Source organism: Eublepharis macularius, chromosome 5 (genome assembly GCF_028583425.1).
Source record: "Eublepharis macularius isolate TG4126 chromosome 5, MPM_Emac_v1.0, whole genome shotgun sequence".
NCBI classification, from domain to species: domain Eukaryota; kingdom Metazoa; phylum Chordata; class Lepidosauria; order Squamata; family Eublepharidae; genus Eublepharis; species Eublepharis macularius.
In genome coordinates, this window is record NC_072794.1 from 135996891 (window position 1) to 136013361 (window position 16471).

The window sequence follows — 16471 nt, forward strand, 5'->3', positions numbered from 1 at the left end:
TTAGGAAAAACTGCAAGGACAATATTATTGAGTCTTCCAGCAATGATTTGGAACAATACTACTTCTGGTCAGCTGTGAACTGTACACTGTGGTTGAAGCATTAGTAACAGCAGTGCAACTTATTCATAGGTGGCTCTAGCCATCAGCACAGCAAGTTATAATGGTGCGATCTAGAATTAGCAGAAGGGCTACTTTGAGTTAGCAGAGAAATGTAATGCTGAGAAAAATTGATCTTACCCCTCAATTGTTATGTTACTGTAGCATACTCATCTCAATCTCTGCAGAAAAACTTATATAAAATCTTGTGCAAAAGGTTGCAGAACAGCCCTAAATCAGGATTGCATTCCACTAGCAGTTTGTAGAGTTCAAGTCTCCATACTGGCTATTTCTGCATAAATCATTCTTCATCTGCTTCTATTATTCTTGCAAGAAGTTAGAAGCATAGCCTGAAAGAAATAAATTGTCTCTTTAGAAACTGGTATTTAGAAGGAAAAAACCAAGTATCTGTTAAGACACATCCTGTTAATTTGGTCTCTATGATAGTTTATAACAATTTAAGTACATAGTGGATAATTACATAGTTTTCTTTCTACAACAATTAAGGAACAAAAAAATCTCTCTACCGGATAGAGTTAATAACTCTTCTTGAGGTTAACAGATAGAATCTAACAATCATAAATTGGCATACGCTGCCTGAATTGGACTAGACATTTAAACAAAATAAAGAGGCAATGTAGCCTTGCCTAGCAAGACAGAAATTCATGTAGATTTGAAGAAAAGTCCCCGTGTAATGAACAGTTGCTATTTATAAAGTCCAGTTTGCAGAACGTTCATATTTATCTATTATTTAGATATTTATACCCTGCTTTTCTCCCCAATCGGGATCCATGGCAGCTTACTACAACATTCTGCCCTCCATTTGATCCTCACAACAACCTTATGAGGTAGGCTGGACTGAGAGAGAAAGAAAGAGTGCCCCAAGATTACCCACCAATCTTCCAAGGCACCGTGGACATTTGAACTGGTGTGTCCCAGATCTTAATCCAACATTCTAAGTATGACCTGTCCAAAGTCGATTTGCCATGCAAATGTATATTCAAAGAATGGAGAAAGTTCACTCTTTCAGTATCGTGTTTGTGTGACAGAGTGGCTAAAAAGTTCAACAAGTAACTAAAGCACCTCCTGGCCTCTTCAAAGAAAGAGAATGAATGGATATAAATCAGACATTCAAAACAGAAACACTCCAAGACCGGTGGGGAAGCATCTGAACTCAAGGACATTCAGCAGGAGGTGGGGGACAGATTCTGTCATTAAGCTACTGCATTGGAATTCACATGCAGGCTTGATTCTATTAGCTTAGGCTCAATAGAGAGTGGGAGTGGTTAGTCCACAACAGAAAGTAATTGTCCCACACTAATCAACTTGCTTTGCTAATTCATCAGTAGTTGGGAGTGGTGAACACTTGCTCAGATGGATCGTTTATTCCTTTAACTGTTGTTTTAGAATTTTCCCCTGGTCCTACAATCATTGCCACCTTTCTCTTGGGTTTTTTTCCCCCATTTTGTAAATCAGCTCTCCTCCTCCCTCCCACCAATATGCATTTGTTTGTATGTACATTTGTATTTCTGCCAGCGGTTAGGAGGCGGCCTTGGCCTCTATGCTCTGTTGGGGCAGCTGCATGAAACAGGACCACTGGTGTGCTCCAGCAGGGACACCTCTTATGTTCCTCTTATCTGGGATGAAAAGTGCTCTGCCTGGCAAAGCCTTTTACCATAATAAGCTTGTTTGTCTACAAGGTGCCCCAAAATTCTGGAGTTTTGGGGGGTGGGGGTGGGGGAGGGGAGGCTGCAACAGACTTAACACTGCAGAATGTTGTTAGGGTGAAAATATAAAATTTGCCACAATTCCTGCCCAGAAGACTACCGAGTTGCATTAAGTGGGTGAGAAATTGACTGATAATCAGCAGAGCTGGCACTAGAGCATGTATGAAGTTGCTAGACTAGTTCTGCTTAGTTTCAGAAAGGCTCAACTACCACCTTCAACCTTTCCCCTTGGCCCTGCCCCTATTCCTTAAAAAAAACCTACTTTGGGGGAAAAATTAACCAGGTGAAGCTTTTCCTATCACTTAATAGCTATGCTAAATAAGCTTCACCTGCTTAATTACTTCATGTCAGAGGGCTAACTGTTAAAGGCACAAAAGTCTAGCAGCACCTTAAAGTCTAACCAAGTTTATTGCAGCACAAGTTTTCACGACACAGAATTCACCTCATCAGATGCAAGTTCTGTCTCACAGAAGCAGATGCTGGAATAAATTGGGCTTTAAGGTAGCCTTGAGTTAATGTTGTTGCTGCAGACCTACACAGCTATGCTGTTGAAGGCAAGGCAAGAATAAAAACTAGTAGCAGAGAAGGGGGCAATTTAGAGCCAGTGTGCTTAAGAATAAAGCAGTATCAAAAAAGGAGAGGAGGGACCAGAATTTTAATAGTTGTAGTTTTCCCCTTCAGCTCCATGTGAGAAAGAGCTGCATATGTTGAATTTCTGGCTGTCTTACAACGGGTAAAAACATAACACCTTCAGCAAGTAAAAGTTACAAGCCTAGGACTACAACTTTGAAAAGGGAGGAGCATTTTCTTGATCAAATTTCCTCCTAATTTTATCTGAGTTGTCTTGAGTAAGGACAATAGCCCTACCTAGAGCTACAAATTCTTTCACTGCAGCATGAAGGATGAAGGGCTGAGAGGTCTTGCGGTCGATTCCCCCTTGATGGTTGCTCTTCTGACTACTCAAGCCTGTATGTCAAACATGCTGGATTGGTTACAGTGGTATTTACACCAATTCCATAATTATCTAGTGTATGCTTTAACACAGCTAATTCATTCTGGTCCTAGCTAGCTCTTTGTGAATTTTAAGTTCTACAGACTTTAGCATTTCTCAGGTGGTGAAAACTCAGTCGTAATCCAAAACTGCAGTTGCATCACTATTAAAGGAGACTGAAGCTATGGTACTCCTGGTTGACAGGAGTTAATAACTGCACACCTGAATTTAACAGCCATCTCCTCGGAGTTCACCGACTCTTTGGTTGCTGGATGTAGAAAAACATCATGAACGATTTTCAAACCATAGCAAATGTCAATAGCAGCTTCAAAATGGTCTTGCAGCTCTGTTCCCTGCATTTCAAAAGGTGAAAGTTGTTACGCAGTGGATAGCTCAGGATTTATTTTAAGAGTGCTGTAAATTTGAAAACAATTTGTTTTCAATTTTAAAATGATTTGGAGGGAGGGAGGAAATCTAAACCAAATTCTAGCATGTTGAATTTCAAGTCTGTTTTCTTAATTTTATTTTTTCAACATTGCTAGTTTTTTAGAAGGAAAAAACCTTCTTAGGCTGCAATCCCAGGATTCCTGTGAGGATAGAACGGAGAAGAGGGGAGTGATATATGCGATCTTTGGTCCCCACTGGGGAGAAAAGCAAGCTATAAATGAAATGAATCCTAAAGGCACTTTCCTGAGAGTAAGCCCCATTGAATAAAATGGGACTTGGTTCTAAGTAGATCTCCTTAGGGGTGTTCCCTCACTGTAACCTTTTTCCACATGAGATTGGAAAAATACCCTTCAAAAATATGACTTGAGAACACATTTGAAACTCACATTTTATAATTAATCTTTAACATTTTGCAACACAAGTATTACATGTTCTGGAATTACCACATATGTAACCGATTCCAGTGTATATGAAGTTCTATTACAACAATTGCTAATAAAAAATTAATTTAGGGAAACGTCTTGACCCCCATATGTTGGGTACATTAATCTCTGGTTTCAATGTATCTAAAATTTGAATAGCTAATTTACTTAATTTCCTGAATGACATTAAAATAAATGTATTCAAGATGTAAATCCACTTAAAGGTTTACGCAAAGCTTAACCAAAGAAACCATCTTCAAACTGCTTGCTATGAAGTAGCGCATCGGCCTATTTCACAATAAGGAAGTTGGTTTAAATTAAGTTAAAATATTGTTGAAAATATCTGTATAGCCCTCAAAAGACTGACCCATTTTAACAAGTCACTGTAAAGAACGCCTGGTGAATGTTGGGAAAATCTTCCAGTTTAGTCACCCTGTTGTCAGAATCGTACAGTGTAGGTTTAAGTTTGTGCTTTTAAACCATGTGTTTAGTTTTAATTTGGACTAAAGATTGTATTAAAGCTGTTATTGGTAATTTGAAAGATTACATCTTTGTAGTTCATGTTGAAATTTTGATCAAAGGAAGCCTGCAAGTTTCCAAGCCATATCAAACTTTGCAAATCGATTTATCAATTTATCAAACCCCCAAAAGTGGGTTCAATGTTATCAAATCATCCCTCAGACTACCCAAACACTCAAAAACTCTTGCTTTACCTGCGGCTGTGTTAATAGTGCTATAAAAAACTGACTGTCCTCCATTTCTTAGCTGGCTTTGGGGACACTTGTTATTACATTTTTTTAGTCCGCTCTTTCTTTACGCAGCTCAAAGTGGATTATATGGTTTTCTGCTCCACGTTTACCCTCTCAATAGCCCTGTAAGGCCAGTAGGTTGTGCTGAGATATGATGACTGGCCCAAGGTAACCAGTAAGTTTTATGCTTGAGTGTGGAATTTGATCTTCAGTCCTTGGTTGATGCTAGAAACTTTGCATTGCACTCACCGATCTCATAAAATCATCATAAACATAAATGACATTAAAACAGTAAAGTGTTTTCATTATGTATCAGTCTGATGTACATAATAATCACAATGGATACTTCTGGACCAACAACTGGATTATAGAGCTCTATATAAGGGTTTATTTCCAGAGCTCTATTATATTGTCCTCCAAGCAACTATCTGGCCAACAGCAATTACTTGTTGTCTTACTCTTAATGCTTTTTTAAAAAAAATCATTTCAAAATATTGAGTTTCTGCATGATTTACTCAAATCCAGTGTCAACAAACAGTTCACATAACACCTGTTTGCAATGCAAGTTGTTAATTTAAAGCAAATGCTGCAAACAGAACTATTTCACTCCTTATCTCTAATCTTCTCTTTACTCTTCATGTTCTTTATTCGCTGGCATTTGGCTATGGCGAAGATTTCCATATTAAATGAAGAACAGCATCAAAAGCAGTATTTGTTGAAGGTTTGGGGGAAACGAGTTGAGAGGACAAACTAGAATACTGAAACACTTGGAGGAATGAAGTTTTAAAATATTCTGATTTAAATGGGGAAAAAATACTTTAATATTTTATGCATTTTAAAGTATCCTTACTTGGCATAACCCCTTTTCTAATTTAAAGGGATTTCACTCTGGGTGAATATAGCCAAGATGCATGCCTGATTATATCAATTTAAACTGGGGGAGGGGTCAGAGATGTTATTGAGCTTTATTCTCCTGTCCTGAATCAGACATCTTTATTCTTCTCTGTCCTGAATCAGACATCTGAAGTAGTAGTGCAGCTCCTCTAGGGATAATACACATGATTTTTTTTTTTATGACAGTACTTTCGAGTACTGAGTACTGGCACTTTGGGGGGGGGGGATCTCCCAAGTTCTGAGGAGGAGTTGGTGTAAATCAGTGTAACCATATGTAGGGGCACTGGTACCTTTTTTTAAAAAACAAACAAAAACACTGATATAGACCATAATGCTAAACATGTTTTTTTCAAATTTTAAACTCTATTTTGACAGAAACTAGTCTTTTACGTGTAAAGTATGTAACTGCTTAGAATATTGGCACCAGAGAGAAAGGAAGCATTGTGAATGATGCAAAAATTCAACAGCCATGTAGTATCTTTAATTAACACCTATCAAAATAACACAGCATAGTGTGGAGTTCTCCAGAACTCACTCTCAGTCTGGATGTTAAAAAACAGGGGTGGGAAGATCTTTCGGTCCATGACCTTAGGGTTGGCTTCTTCTTCAACAACCTGTGTAAGGAGGCTTTCCTGACTTCAATGGGCACAGGATGTGGCTGGTATCAGGTAGCAGCAGAGGCATAGTCAAAATAAGATGCAAAAAAAATGGAAGCTATCCAACTGAAAACGTAACAACCAATAGTTGATCAGTAATCAACTATCAGTGATCAGATGGATTCACTTTTGCTGTCAATCTTTGGAGAATTCTTTGATGTCATAGTTACGCCTCCTAAAAGCAAACTTGATGATCCCATTCTGCCAGCAGGGTAATGAAATGGGGCCACCCACAGTTTCCAGTTTCTGCATACTCAGGTGAGTCAACATATATGCATAAAAATATTAACTTTTATTCCACTTTTTCAAGAGAAACCATAGAATAGAAAGATTTTAAATAAATAACATCTGAACAGGGCCTTCTGTAGGTGCTACCTTGCAAATGGGCAAGATCAACAACTGCCCATATATGTGCATTCTCTGTTGTGATCCCATACCTTGTGAAATGGGCTGCCTGATGAGGTTAGGAGGATTCCCATTCTCTTGGCTTTCTTCAAAATACACTGAACTGAATTATTCAGGAGGGCTTTTAACAAGTAATAAGACTGTGCTGTAAGGAAAGAGTTCAGAGAGATGCTTTGATAAAGGGATAGGGACTACAGAATATACTACTATGTACTGTCTGTTGTAGCAGTATGTTCCTACAGGGTAGTTTCTGCATTGTTTAATATGTCGTGTTTAATTGCTTATGCTTGTTTCTGCATTGCTTTCAGCTCTGTATTGGATTTTCTGCTTGTTTCCAATTTCTATAAATGTGCATTGCATACTCTAGTGCATTGCTTATTGAATGTCCCAGCTATTGATTGTACTGCCTTACACTATGTAATCTGCCTTGAGACCCAGTGAGAAAAGTGGACTATAAACAATGTAATTTTTAAAAAATTAAAAGGGAGGATAAACCTCCCCAAAGATTAAGCTTGCTCATTACCATCTAGAAGGCACAGAAAGTACAGGCAGTTGAATATCAATTTAATAAAAAAGTCAATTGCTATCCAAGCAATTGCTGTCACTGCCCAGTGTGTTTTTCATCAAGTACCCCTTAGTATGCAACGGGCAGGTATCTCTACTTCAGTGGTTCCCAACACAGAGCCCCAAAGATCCCAGACACTGAACAAGATTTATTATATATTTACAAGATTTTTACCCCACTTTTCCACCCTCACAGGGCCACCAAGGCAGCTAACAGATTAAAACAAAATCTCATTTTAAAAACTATTAAAATCAGTAGACAAATATGTCATTAAACCAATTTAAAACCAGAAGTTTAAATGAATAGAAAAAATAAAAACAACAGTTAAAACATTAGTGAAGGAAAAGGGATTATTGAGGGAAGGCCAAGCAAAACAAAGAAGTCTTCACCTACTGGCAGAAGATGACCATAAAAGGGGAGAGGCCAATCTCCCCAGGGAGAGAGTTGCAGAATCTTGGTGCCACTACTGAGAAGGCCCTGTTCTGAGTTGCCACCTGCCCAGTCTCAAAAGGTACCTGAAGCTGAGCCTCCAAAGATGCAGTGGTTGGGTAGGTTCATAAAGGAATAGGCTATCCTTCAGATATGTTAGTACCAAACCATATAGTGCTGTAAAGGTCAACACCAGCACCTTGAGTTATGCCCAGAAACCAACTGGAAGTCAGTGAAAATGAGCTTGGACTGGAATGATTGTTCCCTACAACCCATTCCAGTCAGTGGCCTGGCTGCAACATTCTGCACCAATTAAACCTGCCAAACACTTTTCAAGGGCAGCCTCCCATAGAGCCTGTTGCACCAATCTAATCTAGACGTAACCAGGGCTTACTACATACTTTTCCTGTCCAGGAACGACTACAGCTGGCTAACTGGTCAAAGCTGGTCAAAGATGTCGATGGCCACAGCTGCTTTCTCGCATCCAGCAGCAGGCCTGGTTCCAAGTGCACTGGACCTGTTCTTTCAAAGGCAGTGCAACCCCATCCAGAATGTGTGACACCTTAAATCCTGGGTCAGACCTTATGCTTATCAGTAGCTCTTGTCAGGATTACATTTCAGTTTATTAGCCTGCATCCACTCCAAAACTGCCTCCAGGCATTGGTACAGTTTCTACAGTCTTCTTGAGATTAGCTGAGAGTGCAAGATAGAGCTGAGCTGAGGGTCATGCACTTGTTCGTGAAAACCTAGTCCAAGTCTCCAGATGACCTTACCCGGTTGTTTCATGAAAATGTTGATGTGCACAGGGAACAAGATGGAGTCTTGAAGGACCCTAAAGGCCAAGGGGCTGAGCAGCAGTCCCCCAACATCACCTTTGGAAACCTATGCTCCAGGTAGGACCAGAGCCACTGCAACATGGTGCCTCCCAACTGCAGGCCATAAAGGTAGTCCAGAACGATACCATGGTTGACTGTATTGAAAACCACTGAGAGGTCCAGGAGCATCAACAGAGTCACACTCCTTCTACCCATCTCTCGGTGCAGGTCATCTATCAGGGTGAACAAGGCTGTTTTAAAAACAGACTGGAAAGGCTAAACAATTTGCCTCATCCAGGAAAGCTTGAAGTTGCTGGGGACTCTTTCTTTACATGTTATGACCAGACTGGGAGTCACTAATGTGGCAGATGCAAAAAAGTTCACCCAGATGGAGACCTCTTGGAGGACATGGTCCACTAGGGGGTGGGCTCTAAAACATCACATCCCTGATGAGTTCCCTTTTATGCCCAAGCTCCACCCACTTAACGCACTGCCTCTAAATCTCCAGGAATTTCCTAATCCAGTGTTGGCAATTCTAGAGATCAGTTCCTCATGCTTTAGAGATCCAAGCATCAGATGCATTACCACAATTAGTTTTAGAGCAGCTTTATCAGCCACATCAATGATGTCTTCATTTTTTCCTTTTCAGCTAATTTCATTTAAAATCATTGTTTTATTGTGCCACACTTATCAAGAAATTATAGGATCCACAGAATGGCTTAGATGCAATTTTGCTCACCTCTTCTGTTCTCTTTTACCTCTTGCCCTTCCATCTTCATCCCAGAGTCACTGATTAACTGGTCACTCTACTATCTCTATCACCCAATATCCCCTTAGCCCCAGGAGATCAGAAAGCAAACAGGGAACATTGAGGGAATGATTATCTACCAGCTTGATGGTAGACAGAAAACAAATGAGCAAAGCAAACACACATTTTTTTGGAGGGAGGGGGCGTGATCAATATGCCATAACTCTAAGAAAGTCTTCTAGCAATTGTTTTTTTTTTAATCTCTCAAGTTTCTTCTAAACCAGCAAGACTAAACTAATTCTCAGGTAACAGTCCTTTCCAAGGGTTTTTTTTCTGGGAAAAGAGGTGGCGGAACTCTCAACAGGGAACTGAGGAAGAAACACTCGGGTTTCTTTGAAATCGTATTATTTTCAAGCACTATTGCAGAGTATTTTCAAGAGGTGCCAGAACTCCGTTCCACCACGTTCCCCCTGAAAAAAAGCCCTGGTCCTTTCCATTTAACAAAGACTTAATGTGAGGAAATTGAAGCTTTTCATGGCAGAGAGAGGTTAATAACATCACCTTGTAAGTAACATCCCATTAAGCCGCTATTATTAAAGGAATTGGTCATTTTATCTCTAGGCAGCTGGCACCCCTATTTTCAGTGGTGGTCAGATGTTTTCATAAACACATAAAATTGCTACATCAAACCAGACCACTAGTTCTGAATATTCTCCTCCTCTGATTGGTAGCAGTTCTCCAGGTTTTTCAGAGAAAACTATTTCCCAAAACCTGCTGCCTGACAGTCTCTCTACACAAGACATCTTACATGAGTAGGATCAAGTGAAAGATCTTACACTTGTTCTCCCATTGTGGATACACATGCACCGCTAAGGAGACAGAGTACACTTGAATACAAGACCACACAGAAAGTAAGTCACTTGAGCGCCCCTGTGGAATATGTCTTGTGTAGAGAGACTCTAAGATGCTCTTATGGAAGGTGCTGGGGTTTGAGTCCACATCTTCTGCACGTTATCTACTCCAGCCACAGCTCTTTTCAATGCAGTGCTAGTCTACTTGTCAAGTAGCCCCCACAAATTATAGCGCAGCATTAAAAAGTAGAATTTTTAAAAAGCAACTTAATACTTTCAGGCTGGATGTTAAAAAGAAAAAAGGATTCCACTCCAGGTAGCCATATAGGTCCATAATGAAATCCAAAAACAAAAGGCACGTAATACCTTTTAGTAAGATCAACCAAAATAATACATGTAATCCACTTTGAGTTTCAGTGAGAAAGGCAGACTATCAATAATATAAATAAAATAAAAATAAGTAATAGAGTACAGAGTACAAGTTTTGAGCTCTCCAGAACTCTTCATCAGGGTGGACGTATTAAAGAAAGCTAAAAGACACATGCATACATGTTGTTAGAAGAACATAGTTACAACATCACTGTATTAGAATTAAGAATGGGATTTACTTGAAGTACATGTGCCCCCGTGATATTTATAGCTTGTACTTTTATTTGAGAGTACACATTGAGCCCCTCTGTCTTAGCATGGCCTCTAGTATCTTGTGTGCCACAACATTATCTTTTCTGAATTTAATCTTTTGTCAGTTAGGGGCCATTAACAGAACTGGATCAGGAAAATAAACCTTCAGGATGACCCTTCAGGAAACTGAGAGAACTAGGAACACAGTGCCTGGTTTGCAAATATTGTGAAGGAGGAACAGCAGTAGGCAAAACTGAAAGGAAGACAAAGATACAGGAGACTGAAACGATACATCTTTGTAGTGAGAGAAGAAGGGCAGCAGCATAACCAAGCTCTCTGAAAGGAAATGGAGAGAAGCTTTATAGATCTACAGAAAGTAAGAGTTTGGCATCTCATCTTCTATAAATTAATGCTCTAAAATTAATGATGGTATGGAATATTGCCAAGTATTAACTAAGATATCTATAGTATGCATGTTCTGTGACCTCAAACAGTATATCTGGATTTGTTAATACAGTATGTTGTACAAAACAGGCACTATGTGGTAAGTAACATTTACACACCGTTTAGGAAAAGCAAATTACAATTACATTTCAGAGATTTTTGTACTTTCCTTCTAAAAGCAATTTCCCCTAGTTTTCAGAGAAAATCCAAAGATAAGTGTCTCTTTTGTATCATGACAGATAATATGCAATCCACTTTATTTCTGATGTGGCTATTATATCTTTAACAGGCAGGCTGAAATCCCATATAAGTGAAATTCCCCAGCATGGAAGTGAGCTGTGTTAAATGTTGGTATATTATGCAATTGTTTTAAGTCTCTAACAAGAAAAGGGAAGAAGGCAGATAAGGGAGCTCTGACTCTCAAAAGCTCATACCCCATAAATCTAGTTGATCATTAAGGTGCTACCAGACCCAAATCTTGCTCTTCTACTACAGACCAACACAGCTACCCACCTGAAACTTATGAGCTAGTTTTCCTTTGCAAACTATAGCTTGATTAGATTTCCCAACCATATGCCTCTTCACCCAGTTGTTGTCTTAAGTCTCAGAAGTCTGCTAGTTAGAATCTGAATGAGGGCAGTTAAGCTTTGTATTACAATTAGCTCAAACTACCCAGAAGTGAACAAGGCGTGGGAGGTGCTGTGATATTGCTTCAGGCTACTCTCTGCAAAGCTGGGCTGGTGAAGCAGCACTATTAACAGCAATAACATCCTTAAAACTATAAATACAGAGTCTGTAAATATATCTTCTATAGAATCTTTATCAGGAAAAAAGAGAAATTCTTATTTAGAAATGCTTTCTAAAGCTTGCCTCCAGAATTGTTGTGGTGTTTTGTTAGCTTGTTGAATCGAAGAGTGTACTTTCTGGGTAGTAAACTGGATACATTACATAATTTAGGTACATATGACAAAACAAAAACCACTGTCGGAGAGTATTTAGTACAGGATCATCCATTTGGAGAGAAAGCTCAGTGAGGATGTGATGTCTTGTTAATGTCAAAGAAAACTCTTCTTCTTTTTGTGAGGTCACTTCCTCCCACTGACATTTCAATTGCCCATATCAGTTACCCCTTTTATTCCCATTTTGCATTACTTGTAGGCATATGCATGCGTTCTCTATGTTACACCAGCCCTTGATCCTAAATATTTATGCTGGTATAATTAGCTCTATCTAGCTATGTTCCATTAAAGCTAAAACACCTCTCAAATTCTCTTCATGTTTTTCTCAGTGTTAAGGAGAAAAATCTTCTCTGAAGGCCCATAGGAGATACCAGCCTACAGCAATCTTATTCCTCTCTCAGTGCCCAAGTGACCTGTGGCTTTTAGTGCCTTTACAGACAACAGTCTTTTTCTCTTAAGTCTCTGTCTTACACCATAGGGGAAACAGAAGCAGCCACAGTCTAAGACACTCTAGGACTTCCATTATTCCCAGGCTCAATGGTATACCATAGAGATCAACTTTTATTCCAGGAGAATGCCTTAAGGTTGGTAACCCTAATAATCTACTATGCTAGATGGAAGGGCTTTATCCTCCAGGATGGATTTACACAACAATCTTAAACTGAATATATGAAGTCAGACCACTGATCTTAAATTAACGGTTATTCAATATTACAGAGAGCTAAACATGCAAACACACACTAACACCTAAAACTATGCTATCTAATATTTTCCAGGAAACTGAATTGCCATGATAATGAAGGAAGATGAAGTGAGCTTGCTGCATTTTCTATGTTGATGTTTCGTGCTCCAGATCCAAGCTTTACCCATAGATTGCCTTACTGTGGTGGTTGCTCAACTGGCTGGTTTTCCATTGGTATCACCTCCTCCTGGCAGATTACCAGATGATATTTTCTTTATATAATGGAAGGGATAGGAAAGAGGCTGTTTTTGTAAATGTTTAGTGCCTTTTAAGACAAAGGAATTCTTTATCCTATGCCTTTAAGACCTTTGTAGTACTAATTTTTAATTTTCAGCTAAATTTGAGGCTTTTTGGTGCCTCCAAAGCAGCTGTCCAACATACTGTAGTTGTTGGCTTCTTTTATTGTTTCCCTCCCAAGATCTCCTCTGTATTTATAACAATAACAACATTTGATTTATATACCGCCCTTCAGGACAACTTAATGCCCAACCCCACAACAAAACACCCTGTGAGGTGGATGGGGCTGAGAGATCTCCAGAGAACTATGACTAGCCCAAGGTCACCCAGCTGGTTTCAAGTGGAGGAGTGGGAATCAAACCTGGCTCTCCAGACTAGAGTCCCGCGCTCTTAACCACTACACCAAACTGGCTCATTTATATGCCATTTATGTCATTTATAGTCTGTCTTTCTCACTAAGACTCAAGGTGGATTACATAGTGCGAGTACAATCAATATTAAGAACATGCTATGAACAATGCTATGAAAATGAAATCCTGCCCCTAAATCATAGCTGATTTATGATGACCCCTGGTGGGGTTTTCCATTGCCTGCATCTGCAACCCCAGTCTTCATCAGAGGTCTCCTATCCAATTATTAACCAAGGCTGGCCCTGCTTAGCTTCTAAGATCTAGTGAGATCAGGCTCTCCTGGACTATCCAGGTCAGAAGGTAAATAAATACAATTTTACAAAGACATTAGCAACAATCCAATACAGAGTTGAAGAAATGCTGAAACAGAGCACAAGCAATTCTAGGACTGACGTGAGACAACATGTAACTACCCAGTAGGATCATATGTGAAACATAGGTAGCGCATAGGAGCACATACTTAAAGCAATACACAGGATGTAAGGCAACATAGGGTGAAGTCTATGGCCCCTAATTCATTACTGAAGTAGTAGAAAGAACAAAAGAAAGAAATTGCAGTACTGGAAAAAGCACACCATTTCCTCCTTGCTTTTAAGCTATTTAGTAAGTAAGCTGCTTGATTTCAGTGCCCAGCCTTCAGAGATGAGGAAGATAGCAACCTAAAAGAGGGTATTTTCAGAGCTGGCACCTCACTTTTGGAATGTTCTTCCCTTTGAGGCATGCCTGGAGCCTATTTTTCTGTCCTTTAGGTGCTAAGCCAAAACATTAGCACAGTGGTTAAATGGTTCGGCTGTGAATCAGCACTCTAGTGGTTTGAATCCCACTACTGCCATGAACTCAGTAGGTGACCTTGGGTAAGCCACTCCTTTCAGCCTCAACTCCCCAGTTATATTGTGGGGATAATAACAACACTTAACTTGCTCACTGCTCTGGGTGAGGCACTAATCTTTCTAGAAGAGCAGTATGTAAGTGCAATTATTATTACTACTACTACCGAGGTTTTTAAATGAAGAGTTCCATCCTTTAAAGCTGTTTTTTACAGTCTTTTTCTACAGTGAGGGCTGTTTTATGGATATAATTCAGGCTGTTGAATGTTGTTGTTTTATGCTTTTTTAATACGGATATTTGTTGTTTTTATGATTTTATTGTGTAGAGTTTTTTTTTTTTACCTTGTGAGCCTGATTTGAGGTGATCTCTGGAGAGGTGGCATATAAACCTTCTAAATAAATAACGTTCGGTATTATCATAAACTCAAAAGTCAATTTAACTGGGTTTAATGGTGCTTATTCTCATATAACTGTGCAGATAGGATTGGAGCTCTGAACACAGGAAGTTGCTTTATACTGAATCAGGCCATTACTCTACGGAGCCTAGCATTGCACACTACGACCAGCAATGGACTTCAGCGAATCCGCTAGAGATCATTCCCAGCCCTACCACCAGAGATCTGCTTACCTGGGAATGCCATCCTATGAACTTGGGGACCTTTTGCATACAAAGCACGCTCTGCTACTAAACCATGGCTGCCCTTTCTCTGAAAAAAGTGGACTTTCTCTTTGAAAGTGGACTTAACTATATGCCCCCAAACTCCGTTATTGGAAATGTAGTCAGTCCTTCGTCATTTTTGAAATAAATTATTTTTGATGGAAATTTCAAGCAGTAACCAATGCAATGCTTGGAGATCTCCAGCCCCACACAGAAGCTGGCAACTCTACTTCAAGCAAGTGCAATCACTGTAATTTACACCTATATGTAACTTATTATTAAGATATTGATACATGTGTAAGGAATTAATTACATGTTTAGAACATGTTCTGGGAAATAATTGAAATGTATTCTGCATCACTGGTAAGTACATGGAATAGCTGTAAAACAGATGCATCAAGCATTTTCTGTTGGCCCTCTTCCCCTTTCCCGCTCATCTCTGGAGGCCCTGGACACACGTCTCCCCCTCTTAGATCCTCTGGCCTCACTTCTGAGTGAATCTTCAGCTGGTTCCCACCATTTGCCACATTTTTGCCTTCCAAGTACTGACAATCCACTCCATTCTTGATACATTTGACCAATCCGTTCAGATCAGTGTTTTCCCTATCCCCTAATCTTGGGTGTGTCTCAAAATTGGGTGAAAAAGTCCTTTATGCTTATGATAGTGGAATCATATTATGTTCATTCATTTCTGCCTCACTGGAGATACAACTGCTTTTAAAATTTTTAAAAACAGAGCAACACAGGAATAAAATAACAGATGCCATCCTATATATTAAAGCATGCACATGCTTAGATGTGTATAGGACTGCAGAATATTTGTGAGTAAGCTCCACGGTACAGAAGTGAGGATTAGAGGCAATAAACATGCATTGGATCAGACTGCACATCAGTTTTTTCCCCCACAGACTGTGAAGGGTTGTCCCAGCTACATATCTAATTAGAATCTTTTATTTCTGTGCCAAACTCTTGAATCTCTTTAGGTCACTTGTTGATGAAAAGATGGAGTGCCTGAGATCTACTTCACCTCCACTGTGTATTGTTGTCCTCTCCCATTCAGCTTTCCCTACCAAAGAGATATCTAGATTTCTTTCTTCAAACTTTTACTCCTTTCCTCCAGTTAATCCTGTCCCACCTCCCTAACCCAGATTTATCAGTTATCACAATCAGACAGTCAAATCAGCTGTCTCTCATGGAGGCAGATGAATTTAGAATCAAATCCTATTCCTATTACAATCAATGGCTTTAAACAGATTAGCTACAAGTGAATAGGAATGTGTTTTGGAGAACTGCTGTGGTGTATTTTTTTAAATGCAAAATTGAATCAGCTTAGGTGTGCGGCATGTTAGTATTGTGACAGTCTGATAATTATAAGTGTTATGTACGGTTAGTGCTATTTTACAATGACACTCAGAAAGACAGTAAATGTGCCTGGCCTGGGTTTCATTCATTCATGAAGGTAGCAACATTATTAGGGTACTTCCTGTTGAACTAGCAACCTGAAATTTGGTGCATGTCTAGTCCATGACACCCCAATTATTACAGAACTCTTCAGATAATTTCTACATTTCTTCCCCAAAATGGAGACTCGCGATATTTATTATCTAAATTAGAGAGGCAGATTAGGATACTGACACTTCAGACAGGAATCAAAGCATAAATTGAGATGGAAAGGGAAACTAAGGCAACATTAGGTGGGTTCTGGGAAAGCTTGAAGGGAAACATAATTGGAAAGAAGACAGCTGTAAATGTGCCAGAGTAGAACAGAGAGACCAACA